Source organism: Pinus tabuliformis, chromosome 1_2 (genome assembly GCF_031772625.1).
Source record: "Pinus tabuliformis cultivar Carrire ecotype Pingquan chromosome 1_2, CPIR1, whole genome shotgun sequence".
Taxonomy (NCBI): Eukaryota; Viridiplantae; Streptophyta; class Pinopsida; order Pinales; family Pinaceae; genus Pinus; species Pinus tabuliformis.
In genome coordinates this window covers 43,089,848-43,105,389 of record NC_142298.1, presented here as the reverse complement: position 1 = coordinate 43,105,389, position 15,542 = coordinate 43,089,848, and the positions used below count along the sequence as shown (strand labels likewise).

The 15,542-nt window shown below is 38.4% G+C and overlaps 1 non-coding gene across 1 annotated transcript; it reads right to left on the bottom strand.

Moving 5' to 3' along the window:
- Positions 1-15,188: 15,188 nt before the first annotated feature.
- TRNAT-UGU (transfer RNA threonine (anticodon UGU)) lies at positions 15,189-15,261 on the bottom strand. Its single transcript has one exon. It is a non-coding gene; the product is annotated as a tRNA-Thr (tRNA).
- Between the last annotated feature and the right edge of the window lie 281 nt (positions 15,262-15,542).

The following is a 15,542-nucleotide window of genomic DNA, read 5'->3' as shown; positions in this document are numbered from 1 at the left end:
TAAATTTTTTTCCAATTTTGTGAATGAGTTTGAGATGGTGTCTTAGTGGGTGTCTACGTCATGGAAAATTTTAGGGGCTAATATTCACAAGTGGACTAATTTTCCATGGTTTTTTGCAAAAAAGATTGGTGAATTTTAAAAAAATTCTAAAAATGATTCGCCCAAATTTTATAGTATAGAATATTATTACCCTCAAAATCGTCAAGATTTTATATCTACTATATAAAATCATTATGAATTGGAATATTTTTACAAAAATATTACTAGATATTTTACAATTTGCATATAACGGATTAGTAAGGTTCACAAGTTTTCTAAAATTTAAGATAAATTTACATCTTTAAAATTTTCCATCTTTAAGATTGGTTATTCAAGTTGAAATATGTTTAAAAAATAACTTAAATATAAGATAAAATACAAGTTATATATATATATATATATATATATAGTGTGAAATTGTGTTTTTTTTATTGGTTTAAAGTGTATTTTTAAATGCTTAAATAAATTTAACATAATAAGAATATTTATAATACTTATATTATAATAATTTTATAATCCAAAAGTTCAACAAATCTATACTAATTTAGAAAAACAATTAACAATAATTTGTTTTAGTTGTAAGAGTATTCTATTATTCACAATCTTATATAAAAGTACATAGAAGACCACCATTATATAGAAATGGAGGAGACCCCGCATCGTTTAAGGATAAATATGACAACTGGACATATGCAAGTCCCTATGTAAGCTTACAACTCACCATACTTAACTCATATGGAAATGAGGCGTTGGAAAAATCAACTCTAACACCCCTCCTTAAGTGAAACATAGGGAGTAACTAAAGAAAAAAGAAAACAAAGAATGTGTCCCAGCAACAAGGTCTGATTAGGTACCCATGTATAAACTCTCATAAGCAGAGAAAGAGAGAAAATCCCATAGGAAAAAAAATCCTCCCCAAAATAGAGAAAGATGTCAGTGCTCAATTTATCATGGTGTTGAAATTTTAGATCCCATAACGATCCACTGAATGGAAAGAACACAGGGTTGGTCCAATCAAGAAGTACAAAATGTTGAAGTGCCAAAATTATGAATATGAGAGTTTTGAAACCTCAATGAGGTAGATCAATCTCTAAAGTAGGAATGTTGTAAAGGCACAAGGGCGGCAGACACTGTCAACTTCTCCCAAAAAGCTTCAGAGAAAATGGATAGTTAAGAAAGAGGACAAGGGCTTCAAATAGAAGCAACACCATCAACCAACAAACAAGCAATGAGGCGTGTAAATATGGAAACTAGGCTTACACAACATACAACAACAACCCTAAATTTGTTTGAACACCATCACCATCACACTCATCAAACACAAAAAATGACAACAATATTTTTCACCATCTAACTACCTCACTAAAGCACAACAGAGGAAGGAGCGAGAATCAATAGTCTCCATTGTCAGCGAATGCCCCCCCTGAAACACAACTAAGGGAACAATGACAATAAACAACGAACAATGGATGCAACATGATGATATGAATTCTACAAGCATTGGTTCAATTGACACCATAACCATCCATCGATCCATCCACAAATGATCTTGATGGTCGACATTGGTCCGTGATTCATACTCTTACGTCTCTTTTGTAACAATCTGAATGTCGAACTAGTAATTGACCCAGAATGTTGATGCTTGTGTAATTTCTTCTGATTAGTATGTTCAAATAACTCATTTTTTTTTTTTAGACTCAAATTTGGGTGCCACAACATTTTCATCTGCAATTACATTAGCAACCATGTCATCAATATGTTTATCACAATTAACAAGAGCATTTTATTCAAGCACCTCACAATTGGATGTAGGTGATGAGGTAGCAACATGATCATATCCAAGACTTTCTCTTTATGTTTTCACTACACGGTTAATAGGAGTAACATTTCCATGTCCATTCTTCCCAAGTCTTCCTTTGGTATATCCCATTTTTCCCAATAATTGAGACCCAATACCACTATTATGGTTTTCAAAATTGGATGTGGCAAAGGCATGTGATGATTTATGATCATTTGCATCAACCATCTAACAATAAACATCATCAAGTGTGGAGGAAGGTGAGCTTGGAAGCTCAACATCAATTGTCTCCATCTTAGATTTATGAAGACGACTAACCTCCAATTCAAGTCCTTGCTTAGACTCTTGCAGCTTTTGAATGACCTCATCGTTCTCAATTAGTTGTTGAGATAGCACATCATAATCGTGTTTCAAAAAATGATATTACTCCAACATTGTTTCATTTAAATAGTTAAATGCCATAACATGTTGATTATTTTCTCTTCCAGATGCTTTTTCAAAATTTTCAAGTTTTGAGTCAGAAAAAGACAACTTCCTCCTCCAAGTCATCAAGGAGATAAATCTTCTCTTGAAATTCATTTGCAAGCATTTGGAAATATTTTTCCATGGTTGAATCTAGATGGTCAACCTTTTGGATTTTCTCAGCTATGGCAGTGCGTGACGTATTCTTAAATGCTGCATTCTCTGCTTACAAAAAGGTTATGATTCACTGCAATTGAAAGACCTCTTTACGAAGTTCATCTGCTTCCTTCTTCTCACGAAGCTCCTGCAATATTTTATCCATCTTGAAAAGAGGAATTTGGCAAATTTATTTCCACCAGCCAAAAATGCAAATTTGAAGATGACAACAAAAAAATGTTTTACCCTTCCAATCAAGAGACAAATAAGACCAATCCATTTTAAAGATTCCACCACTAGCTAATAATTGGTATATTATATACACAACCAAATATATCAACCATACGAATATATGGCTATTCTCCACTAAGCATCATTTTCATATAAAACAATGCATGGAAATTTTAAGAAGTAATATCCCTATTTTTTTATTTTTTTTTCAATATGTCTGCCCAAAAAACACATTTAAACAACATCAATAAAAATATAGCCCATTGTGAAGAAAATGAAATGAGGATAGTCACACATATCCAACACTCCACAAAGAATGTGGTCGAGAACCATTTCACAACGATACGGTATGAATGAACCCAACTTAACTTATGAAAAGAACGTGGCATGGAAGGAGAGCGTGGATTTGTCATTGATTATTTTTTGAAAAACTTTTCTCGTCACTATGTATCACTATGTAACTCAATTATGCATAGTTAATCCTTCGCACAATCCACATGGTCTTCCACACCAGTCAAATGTTGCATAAATCCTCAATCGCAAGGATTAGTGTAGCTTCCAAAATGTGTTGAAAAATTAGAGTTACACAGTCACGGTCAATCAATTAGCGTGCCAGTATATTAAAAAAATGCAAATGTGTGGTACAACTAATTATTAGGGGAATTTTTTTGCGGAGACGGAAATGGAGAGCGCGACTGCTAGGGTTCTGATTGCAGCATCGACGGCACAGCCTGCACAGTTCAGGATCCACTTACAGGCCTGACCCAAAACCCTGTTTCGAAACAGCGTTGCAGGGTTCTAGTGCAGTACAATGGAATCTCCCCAGGGGGGGCGTCAGAGCCCTCCCCCAGAGCAAACACCTCGCAGCACGGACCTGAGCAGACAATCGTTTTTGGGTCTGTTGATGAGGAAGTAATAAACAAAAAGAACAGGCAACAACAAGGGCACAAGGAGGTAGGAGGTCAGAAGGACAAGGCCAGCGTCACACAAGGTAGAAAGGAAAAACCAGAAGAAGTTCCGAAAGTCTCTTCGACTACATGCAAGCCTATAGCCACAGAACGACCCAGAATAGAGCTGCCGGGGCACAAGATTGACAAACGAATCGAGTACATGAGGGATCATGCCCTTATTGGGAAATTTATAGGGTTCTGGCCGACAGAAAAAGCCTTATATGGCTGGATTGCGGCGAAGTGGAAACCCAAAGGAGATGTTACTTTGCAGCTAGGGCCGAAAGGCTTCTTTACTGCGATTTTCTTCTGTCTGGAGGACAAATACAGAATTCTGGGAGCAGGGCCCTACTTTTTTAACTCAGCGGGTCTGTATTTGAGGGAATGGATACCAAGATTTAACCCGGATAAGGAAGATCTCACCTGGGCGCCAGTCTGGATCAGAATGTACTCACTTCCAGATGAATATTGGGACGAAGACATTCTCAAAGATATAGGAAATGGATTGGGGGAATACATCAGAGCGGCAGAAGAAACAAAAATGCGCAGATATACTTCCTACGCCTGCATCTGCGTCTTCATGCGCCTGGACGAAGCTTTGCCAGAATCGGTAAGTCTCTCTCACCGTGACGAAGAATGGATTCAACCTCTGGATTATGAGCACGTCCCTTTTCGTTGCCGAAAATGTCATGCTCTCGGGCATCTATTCAGGGACTGTCCCCTGAATGCCAAGGCCAATGCTCCTGATCCCTCAGAAACCCTAACCCAGGATGGCTTCACCAAAGCCCCTAGCCGAAAGCGAGCGCACAAAAAACCATCAAATGGGAATAAGCCCCAGCAAGACAATGCCCATGGCCCGGCTACAAAGAACAGTTTTGAAATTCTTGCTCAGACCTCAGAAGAGCAACCCCCGATCTCCAAGCCTAGCCCTGCTCCTCCTTCTTCCTCTTCCCAACCCCCCCCAACAGCCTCCCCCTCTAAACTTCAAATCCCCAATGTCATTCTAGCAAACCCCAAAGAAGGACGAAAAGAGTCGGCAGGAAAAAACAATGATATGGAAGTTGATGGAAATCTAGATCCCCTTCAAAGCTCAGAGATGAATATGGAAGGAAGCAGCCAAGTGCAACAGATGGATGAAGAACCAGAAAGCATAGATCTGAACGGTCTAGACATTCTGGAACTAGAACTAGCATGCAAAAAAAGGCATACGACAGTATCCCAGAGATTCAGCTCAACAAATTGGAAGTGGTCATTTCAAGGGCCTATCAACAGCAATAGTTAGGTATCCAGCCAGGAAGCCATTGGGATGGAAGCCTTCCCCCAAAAGATACCAAAAAGAGAGGCAGAAGAACGGATCTTCAGCGGACAATCGAGATTGGGAAAATCCTGGTAGACTCAGGCAGGTATGCTAAATTGACGAAGTACTATAAACCCTCTATTAATAGTTGAACCATGAAGCTTGTATCATGGAACCTAAGGGGGCTCAATAGCCCAGGAAAACTCAGAATGTTAAAAAACATGATTAAAATGGAAAAGCCGCAATTATGCTTTCTCCAGGAAACAAAGTGTAACAGCGCTACATTAGGCAACATCCTCTCCAAAGCATGGCCAGGCTGTCAATCGGTGGCGGTGGATGCATCTGGCGCCTCGGGGGGGCTCGCCATTGCATGGAACACACAAGCGTTAACTCTCTCTGATTTTCACGCTTCTCATCACCTCATCCAAGCTGCCTTCCATATTCTAGGCATGAACATTCATGGAAACCTATCAAATGTATATTTCCCACAGGATACAGGAAGCAAAATCGCTCTTCTCAACACCATAGAAGCTTTGAATAACAACAGGAGGCATCCGCTCTGGATTATTGGAGGGGATTTTAACATGATCACCAAGCTGGAGGAAAAGATTGGGGGGAGAAATAGAATGGAACAAGAAAACACCCATTTCAAGGATTTCATTCAGAACACCTCTCTCATAGACATGCCTTTTTGTAACGGCACTTTTACCTGGAGCAACCGCAGAGCAGGCAAACATCAAATTGCCTCCAAACTGGATCGTTTCCTCATATCAGATAATGTGGTTCACCTCGGAGGAGATATTTCAGCTGCTATTCTTCCACATACAGGTTCGGATCACTGGCCTATTGCCCTCCAATGGCAAAGACCAGGCGACCTAACCAGAAGACCCTTCCGCTTCGAAGCGTTCTGGCTCTCACATCCATCGTTCAAAGACTTTGTCAAATCAACTTGGACATCCTTCATTCCGCCAGAAGGCTCCAAGATGTACCAGTTCCAACAGAAGCTCAGGTATTTGAAAAATCATCTAAAGCGTTGGAATAGGGAGACCTTTGGAAACATCTTTAAGGCGCAACAGGACCTAAATAAGGAACTGACGGAACTCCAGCAAAAAATAATCACAGAGGGTCACTCTGAGGGAACTCTGGAGCAGGAGCAGCGCATCCACAACCAACTGGAGGAACGAAGGAAGCAGGAGGAAATATATTGGAAGCAAAAATCCAGGATCAGATGGCTGAAGGAAGGTGAGCGAAATACCAAATTCTTCCACAGAACCACTGTTCAACGAAGAATGCATAACAACATCCCTTTCATCCAAAAACAAGGGGGGGCAAAAGTAGAGAAGCATGAGGAAATTGAGGAGGAGTTCCTTAATCACTTCAAACATGTTCATCAAGAGCCCGAGGGAGACAGGCGACCTGCAATTGAAAGAATCACTAATAATGTGCCAAAGCTCATCACGGAGGAACATAATGAGCTTCTCCTTCGCCCTATTCTGACACAGGAGGTGGATGCGGCCATGTCCCAGCTTAAGGAAGGAAAAGCCCCTGGCCCGGACGGATTTACCACTACTTTCTTTCACACCTTCTGGGAGCTGATAAAACTGGAGGTATGGAAAATAGTAGAAGAATCAAGAGCTCTCCATTGGCTGCTTCCCTCTCTCAATTCAACCTTCATTGCCCTTATACCAAAAGAGGAGGATTCAATTACCCCTGACAAATATAGGCCGATTGCTCTTTGCAACGTTATTTACAAAGTCATATCCAAAGTTATCGCCAACAGGTTAAAGCCCCTCTTGCCACTGCTCATCTCTCCGGAACAGTCTGGGTACGTGGAAGGGAGACAGATCATGGATGGTATTCTTCTCACGCACGAGATCATACACTCCCTCAAGCAATCCAAGCAGGCAGGTATGATTCTTAAGCTGGATCTTTCTAAGGCTTTTGATAAACTCAGTTGGACTTACATTCAGCAAATGCTAACCGCCTTTGGATTCTGTTCTATGTGGATCCGCTGGATAATGAGTCTTATTACATCCACACACTTCTCCATCCTTGTGAATGGAATCCCCTCCCGCCCTTTCAAGCCATCCCGTGGAATCAGGCAAGGTGATCCCCTATCTCCCTTCCTCTTTGTTCTAATGGCAGAAGGTCTGGGTCGTCATATTAAACACGCCCTCCACTCTCAACAGCTCAAGGGTCTTTCCGTTCACAACACCCCTGCAACTTCTCATCAGCAGTTTGTTGATGACACCATGCTATTTGGCTACCCTTCTGTCCAGGAAGCCTCCTGCTTCAAAACCCTTCTCAATGATTTCTCTGAAGCCTCTGGAACCAGCGTCAATAGCTCCAAATCGCAGATCTTCTTCTTTCACACTCCTCCAGTTGTTAAGACAGCTGTTGCTCGTATCCTGGGATTCCCCACTGCCACTCTCCCCTCTAAATACCTTGGAGCCCCCCTTACTGCTTCAGCCATAAAGCATTCCTCATGGCGAACTCTCATTGAGAAGCTCGAATCCCGTCTTAACCTTTGGACGCACAGAACTCTGAATTTGGCCAGTCGTGTAGTGCTCATAAAGTCAGTCCTTCAGGCAATGCCGCTTTACCTGTTCTCAATCCTAGCAGCGCCGAAATGGGTTCTAAAAAGAATCAGGAATCTTCAGCGTGGATTTCTATGGGGCAGCACGGCAACTAATCGCAAATGGGCTCTTGTAAAATGGACCACCGTCTGCATGCCCAAAGATAAAGGGGGCATTGGGTTGAGAGACCCAATGCATAGCAACTCCATCATGAGCGCTAAAATTTGGTGGCAATGGCTCACTAACCCAGAAAAACCTTGGGTCAAAATCTGGACGGCCAAATATGCCAATAACAGACCTCAGGAAGAACTCATCAGATTCACTCCCAATGACAAAGGCTCGCTAATCTGGAATGCAGCCAAACAACACTTCCAGTTAATTCAGCAGCATAGTTTTTGGGAAGTGAGAGACGGCAGAACTACTAGATTCTGGACAGATGCATGGAATCAAATGCCAAAGCTCAGCAGCATTCTTCATCCACCTCTGGAATTCAATGGGGAGGAGCAGCAGCAAGAAAAGATCCGACAGTATTGGACGCAGGAGACGGAGAATGGATTCAGGAAATGGAAACAGGGTAATCAGTTAATCAACAATACAAATCACCGGACTGCTGAGGAGTTGGAGAAGGAGTTAAGGAAAAGAAGCATTAGACATGACGAAGGCAGAGACATTCTTCGATGGGGGTATCAACCAAAAGGTGCCTTTACCACATCTGAGGCCTATAAAATCATATGCAACAACCCTACCCCCCCTGACCCAATCTGGAGCAAAATATGGGGTCTCGGATCCTGGCCCAAAGTCTCATACTTCCTATGGCTGGTTGGACATCAAAGAATCCTCACATGGGACAAACTTAGGAGCAGAAACTTTCACGGTCCCTCCATTTGTTATAATTGCAATCATCATGAAGAAACTCTCCAACACCTCCTGGACACATGCCCCCTAGCCAATCAGCTATGGGAAAAGGTGAGCTTTAGATGTCAAAGAAGGTGCAGAATGGAGAACGACATCACCAACTCTTTAAGACACTGGCCACAGAATCCTTACAAAAGTGAGCTTCTCAACTACTTGTGGAACATAATCCCAGGGCTCATCCTCTGGAGCATCTGGAAGGAAAGGAACAAACGCATATTCAAAAACCAACGATCTCCGATAGAAAATATTTGGAATAGACTCTGTGGGAATCTCAAAGAAACGTTGTTGCTCCGAGCTTGGACACAGGAGGATTTTCCAACTCTAAACAATGAGAAAGCCATTCTAGATAATTGGCAACTGCATCTACCTCAGGGACTACACAATAACGACCCTTCTAAAAGCAGCATCATAATCAAGGACACCTGGACTGCTCCCCCTAAGCATTCCTATAAGCTCAATTTCGATGGTGCCTCCAAAGGCAATCCTGGAATGGCCGGTTTTGGTGGAATTCTAAGGAATCATGAAGGCACCCCCCTGCAGCTATACTTTGGGAACATTGGATGGGATACTAATAATTCAGCTGAGCTAGAAGGACTTTGGCAAGGGCTCCTTCTAGCCTGGAAACTTAACTTTCAACCCCTGGTAGTGGAAGGAGACTCCCAAATCCTTATAAATATGGCCAAGCACCTCCTGAATGGATCTCAAGCAAGGAAAATTGCTACCAGTTGGAGGCTCGAAGCAAGGCTGGAAGCCATCGAACAAGCGCTCCGCAGTAACAGAGCCATTACCTTCAATCATATAAAAAGGGAAGGCAACAAGGTCGCTGACCTCCTGGCCAACATAGGGGTGGAAAACGAGAATACCCTTCTCACAGGAAACATGAATATTATTCCAGATAATGTCCAGGCACAGGAATGCGCTAGACTGGTCCAAAGTGATGCTGCTTCCCCGGATGCGGGTGACAAGACGGACGGGACGCGTGTTTAAGGAGGGACACATGCAGGCCATGTGCTGCCTCAAGGATCAGGCATGCGGGCTGATATATCGATGGATGCCAAGGAATAAAAGAATGAGAGTTCTGAGAGTTCGAGGTGGCGATGAGGAGGTTAAAAGAGGTGGTGGGTCGGCTCTCCATGCGCTGGTTCACGCTCAGTTCATGGTTCTCGGTGTTCAGGCTCTTGCCTGGTTTATGTCTCTTCAAGCAATTGCTCTTGCTGTCAAAGCCGTTTCCCCGACTGTTGGGGGCAGTCTTAAGGCTGAACGGTTTCTCTATTTCGCGTTGCTACATACCCCTGGTGTTTCTGCAAACATGGTAAGGCCTCGACAGCGATTGCTCAGCCGTCGAGGTTCTGCCCGGGGTGGGTCTTCGCGTCCTCCAGTTGAAGCATCCCAACCCCACTGCTGTCATTGCCATTGTCATCGAATCTCTGAGGCCAACCCCCTTCAAACTAGCCAATTTCTGGACTCAAGCGCCCCTGACTCTGACCCGGCTCCCACGCCTGCCTTCGGTTCTGCCATTTTCAACTTTAGCAGCTCACTGAATAAACCCCGAATCAGTGCCCATGTTTCGGTTCTCTTCCTCGAAGACTCTCCGGATGGTGGCGATGCTCAATTCAGTAAGGGGAAGCAACCTGGTGGCAGCTCAGAGGACGTCATGGAGAAGCCAGCGGATGCTCCAAAGAATGCATCGAATCTTCCCCAGGCTCAGGAGGTATCGACTAGCAAAGGGGACAATGTCAACATGGACTCCTTTCCCACTGCAGAGGAAATTGAGAAGTATGGATGGTGTAGGGTGGTCGAGGAGGAGCCGGACGAATAGTCGCCCATCTGTTCGGAATCATGACCTCCATGGCTGCTCAGGTCTTGTTTTGGTTTTTCTGTTTATGTTATGTTGGCTCAGAATTTGCTCATGTTATGTCTATTCCACCCGAGAGGGATAATGCTAAAATTTTGTTGGTGCCCCTGCAAGGGATGAATTGTTTTGGTCCGGCGCCCCTGCGAGGGCTGTTTAGTTTTGGTTTGGCGCCCCTGCGAGGGTTGTTCTTTTTTGGTATGGCGCCCTTGCGAGGGCTGTTTCTCTCAGCTGTGGTGCCCCTGCGAGGGCTGTTTCTCTCAGCTGTGGTGCCCCTGCGAGGGCGGTTCTTTTTGGTCACTCCTATTCCAAAGTGCCACAAGTGGCCTCTGGTAAAATGATATTGTAAATGTACCTGTTTTTCTTGCTACTGTAAATAATAGATTAGTTTTAACGAGAAAAAAAAAAAAATTATTAGGGGAATTTTGAGGTCTAAAATAATCTTCCTAAGAAAATAATAAAATAATAGCTAAATCAATAAAATAATATTTATGAATTTGCAATTCACTTTTTGCACCACAATCCATGTAACCATGGTTAAATTCAATTCCAATGTTGTACCAAATTAAAATTAATAAAAAAAGATTGTATTGATGTGACTATAAATAAAACTAAGCACTTAAAAAAAAGTCATTGAAAAACTATTGCATTTTTCATTTGTACTTAAATAACTTTAAATAAATTATAAATATAAATTCATAAATTCTTAATTGTATAATATATTATTAATTAAAAATTATATTATTTAAATTATAGAATAACATGTAATTAAGATACTACATAAAAATCAATTAATATATATAATATATATAATATATTATTTTATCTATTAATTTTATATTACATATTTAATTAATCATTTATAACATAAGAAGAAATAATATATAATATAAAAATAATATATATTATTGATTTTTTAAGATAAACATCATAACACATTTTGCATTTTATTTTATAGTTTCAAGTTAAATAGAAGTGAATTTGGAAGATCAATAATTATATTTACTTTTTAATCATTAAATATTTTAATAAAATTATCACTATAACTAACATAATAAAAAATAATTATTTTTACTTTGGAAAAACATAATATTTTTTTTATAATCCTTATTACATTGATTTATTTAAATAAAGTATAATAACATAATTTTATATATTATTTAATAATTTGAAATTAAGCATAATTTGTAAGATCAATTTAAAATAAAAAAAAATCATAAATCATATAAAATTAATTATATTTTCCTAATATGTTATATTGCTATTAAAATCATAATAATATTATTCATTGATTTGATTTATCTTAAAATTATAAGGTCACATTTTTATTTATTTATACATGTATAGATATTAACTTATAATTAATTTGAAATTGTAATTAATATATATATATATATATATATATATATATATATATATGAAAATATATAAATATAAGATTTATTAAAAAGTGTGTAAAGACATGAAAATTGTATATGGATATGCATTGTTTCTTTCAGAAAATATGAAATGACAATAATAATATTTTATTCAGAAAGTGTGAAATGACATTTATTATGATTACTTTACTTTATGACTTTAAAAGTACTTAGAGCACACCATGAGTGTTTATCCACCATTGAGAATGTGTTAAAAGGCCACAATCTGATTGTATAGGCAACGCGCTGAGGTGGAATTGATGGTCCACACGCCATCATCGGTTCCGCAAATCTGAGAGCCGACAACACATATTCAATGTTGCCAAACTCTGATATGATTTGAGCATAGACGATTAGAGAGATATCACATTCAGATCTGATAGATTGAAACAATATCTCCTAGACAAATTTATAGATCGTAAAGAATTTCAAGACCTTATTGAAACAAAAACTCCATTCAAAATTTAAAAAAAAAATAAGAAACTTCAAAAAAGGATTCAACAAGGCAACAATCGTCCTCTCTGATACCATGTAAGAGTATTCTATTACTCACAATCTTATGTAAAAGTACATAGAAGACCTCCATTATATAGCAATGGAGGAGACCCAATGTCAATTAAAGATAACTACGACAACTAGATAGATGAAAATCCCTATATAATTTACAACTCAACACCTTTAAGTCATAAGAAATGAGACGTTGGAAATAATAAAATTCTCTCAACCTTATAAGAACTCTATAATTTTGTATAACATAAAGAAATCATAATTCACATAAAAGAAATCTTTATATAACATAAAGAAATCATCATTCACATAAAAGAAATCTAGATTAAATATGAGATGTTTTTTATTTACCAAAATTTAATTTATAGTAAACTAAAATAAAGACACTAATACTACCATTATACCAAACAAAACTAGAAACAATCATACTACCATCATTAAACTACTCTAGAATAATTGTACGTAGTATGCATGTGTAGCATGCATGTGTAGCATATAGTTTTAATAACTGTGACGCTAATAATTATGAACAACAATAAGTCTCTCAACCTTGCACGGACAATGAGTCATCCATCAAAAATATTTTAATTTTAAAATAAATATTGGATGTTTTTAGGTATTTATCTTAAAATTAATATTGGATTTTTTTTAAAGTATTTATCAAAGTTTTACGAATTAGCCATTCAAAAGGTAAAGTTTAAAATAAATATTGGATGTTTTTAGGTATTTATCTTAAAATTAATATTGGATTTTTTTTAAAGTATTTATCAAAGTTTTACGAATTAGCCATTCAAAAGGTAAAGTTGGGCAGTGCCTTGGAAGAAGCTAACAAATTATCGACATCTTTCAAACCTCTTTACATTTATAATTTGTTGTTGGAAAGCTTCCTTGATTTAAATCATGATGCAAATTTTGTAAAGATTTTCAGATTTAAATTATGTTACAAAGTAGATAAGAAATTAGCCTAGGAAATTTTTCTGATTTAAATTATTATGTAAAGTAGGTTAATAAATTAATGCGGAAATATTGTATGAATCAAATATATTAAAAAAAAATCTTGAAACCTAAATTAACTGGATTTCCTTACAATCGTAAATATGTTCTCATTCTATCTATTCCAATCTATTCTTTAAAATGGGAATAGATAGGGAATAAATTGAATAATTGTTCATTAGTAATATGAATAATAATGGAAAAAGGCTCGTATTGAAAGAATAATAGATTGGGTAAACTCGGGAAGTCCAGTTCGATTATGATCTGAACAAAGAAAGGGTTAAACGATCGAGCATTGCATAATGAGGATGAAATACCTACCCAGCAATTGTGTGCTTTATCCATATAGATAAAAGAATATTGGGAAAATATAGTCATCATGACACAGGATCATTGCCAAAGAAATAGTTCTTATACAATTGATAAGATGATCACTACAGATATATATATGATCATAATATGGAATGGATCAATTAATCTGTCTTAAATTATTGATTAGGTGATCCGAATACGTCAGATTAACCGGGATGATTGAGGATTTCCTAAAATAAGAGGAAGTTGGAAAAAATGTCCTTCCGTCTTTCCGGGGGGGATTGAATCATTACCTTATTTATTATCTATTTAGTTCCGAAAGATTGAACTGTTCGTACCCAAACAAAATGAATTCGTTTCGCAAGGAAGTTGCTATTGACTCATTTTCTTAATTAGAACCAAGAGATCTCATAGGAAAGATGGCCTAGCGGTTCAAGGCATAGCATTGGAACTGCTATGTAGGCTTCTGCTTACCGAGGGTTCGAATCCCTCTCTTTCCGTATCTTCACCCTACTATCTATTTTCTTCTCATCCATTGTTTTTCCAATCTATTGAATCCCAATAGGACTATTTCCTAATTCCAGGATCAATCTACCTCTATTTGTAATAGAGAAAATAGAACGAACATTGGTTTGTGGTATGGGAAAAGTCAAGGCTATTTTAAGAAGCAATAAAAAAAAGTATCGCAGATAACAAGTAACGTACGGAAGGATTATAAAATGTCTCCTTCGGGGAAGGGAAAAAGAAGGGAGAAGAACATAATTTCTAGATGCCCAGCAACCAACCCACCCCTCTCTTTCATTTCATTCTCGATTCAAGCTTGACGGGAATAATACTCTACAACCAGCAATTCATTAATCTTCAAATTGATCCATTTACTATCTATTATTTGATTGATGAATCCTTTATATTGTAAGGAATGAAAAGTCAAATGATTTGGCAATTTATCCCTCTGGTACAGATCTATATTCTTCTTAATGATAGCTCTCAATATTTGTTGATCTCTTATAGTAATCACATCTTGAGGTTTGCAAGGGTAACTTGGTATATCTACCATATGGTCATTTACCCGGATATGTCCATGATTCACTAATTGTCTAGCTCTGGGAATGGTGGGAGCCATACCCAATCGAAAAAGAATATTATCCAAACGCATTTCAAGTAATTGCAATAGGACCTGACCCGTTGAGCCTTTGGCTCTTCTAGCAATACGAACATATTTCAGCGATTGTCGCTCCGTTAGTCCGTAGTGAAAACGCAATTTCTGTTTTTCTTCTAGCCATATACAATATTGAGATATTTTCTTGGAAGAAGATTGGTTCATAGAATCCTTTCTGTTTACTAGTGAGACCTGGTAAAGTTTTCAGACGACGTATTATTTTTAAACGAGGTCCCTGATAACGAGACATAGAAACTCCTTATTCAATTAACAAATAGTGCTAGAAGGAAGAAAGAATAGTATAACCCGTATGAGTACTACTGGAATTCTTTTATATGGAAAACGAAGATCTTTCTCCAATTTGTTATTGATCCTAATAGCTCCAATCATTTCATTCATCCCATTCCTTGTTGGGAGTAAATGATCATGGCATGATGGACCCAACGAACGATCATAAGGGTATTCTCCAATCCATCTTGATCCTAACAAAACTTTGTGGATTATGGAAATGAGAGGAACAGAAAAGAGCCAGCTATCGGGATCGAACCGATGACCATCGCATTACAAGTGCGATGCTCTAACCTCTAAGCTAAGCAGGTTTGATGGAATATCACTCCCCATTTTATTGGGGTGAGATCCATAGATTCCTTTGGAATCCTAACGATTATAACGTGAATCAGATTCAATGACGGAATCCAGATTACGATTACAACGAAACATTGTTTGAATGTAGATTCTTTCAAGGGAAAGAAAGGAGAAGTAAGGGTCAATTGATATCGATCGTTTTACTCACTCTTCCAAATCGACTAGGGGAGGATAATAACATTGCATTTCAAATGGATAAATAATATAATGATTCCCAGTCATATTCGATTGGGGT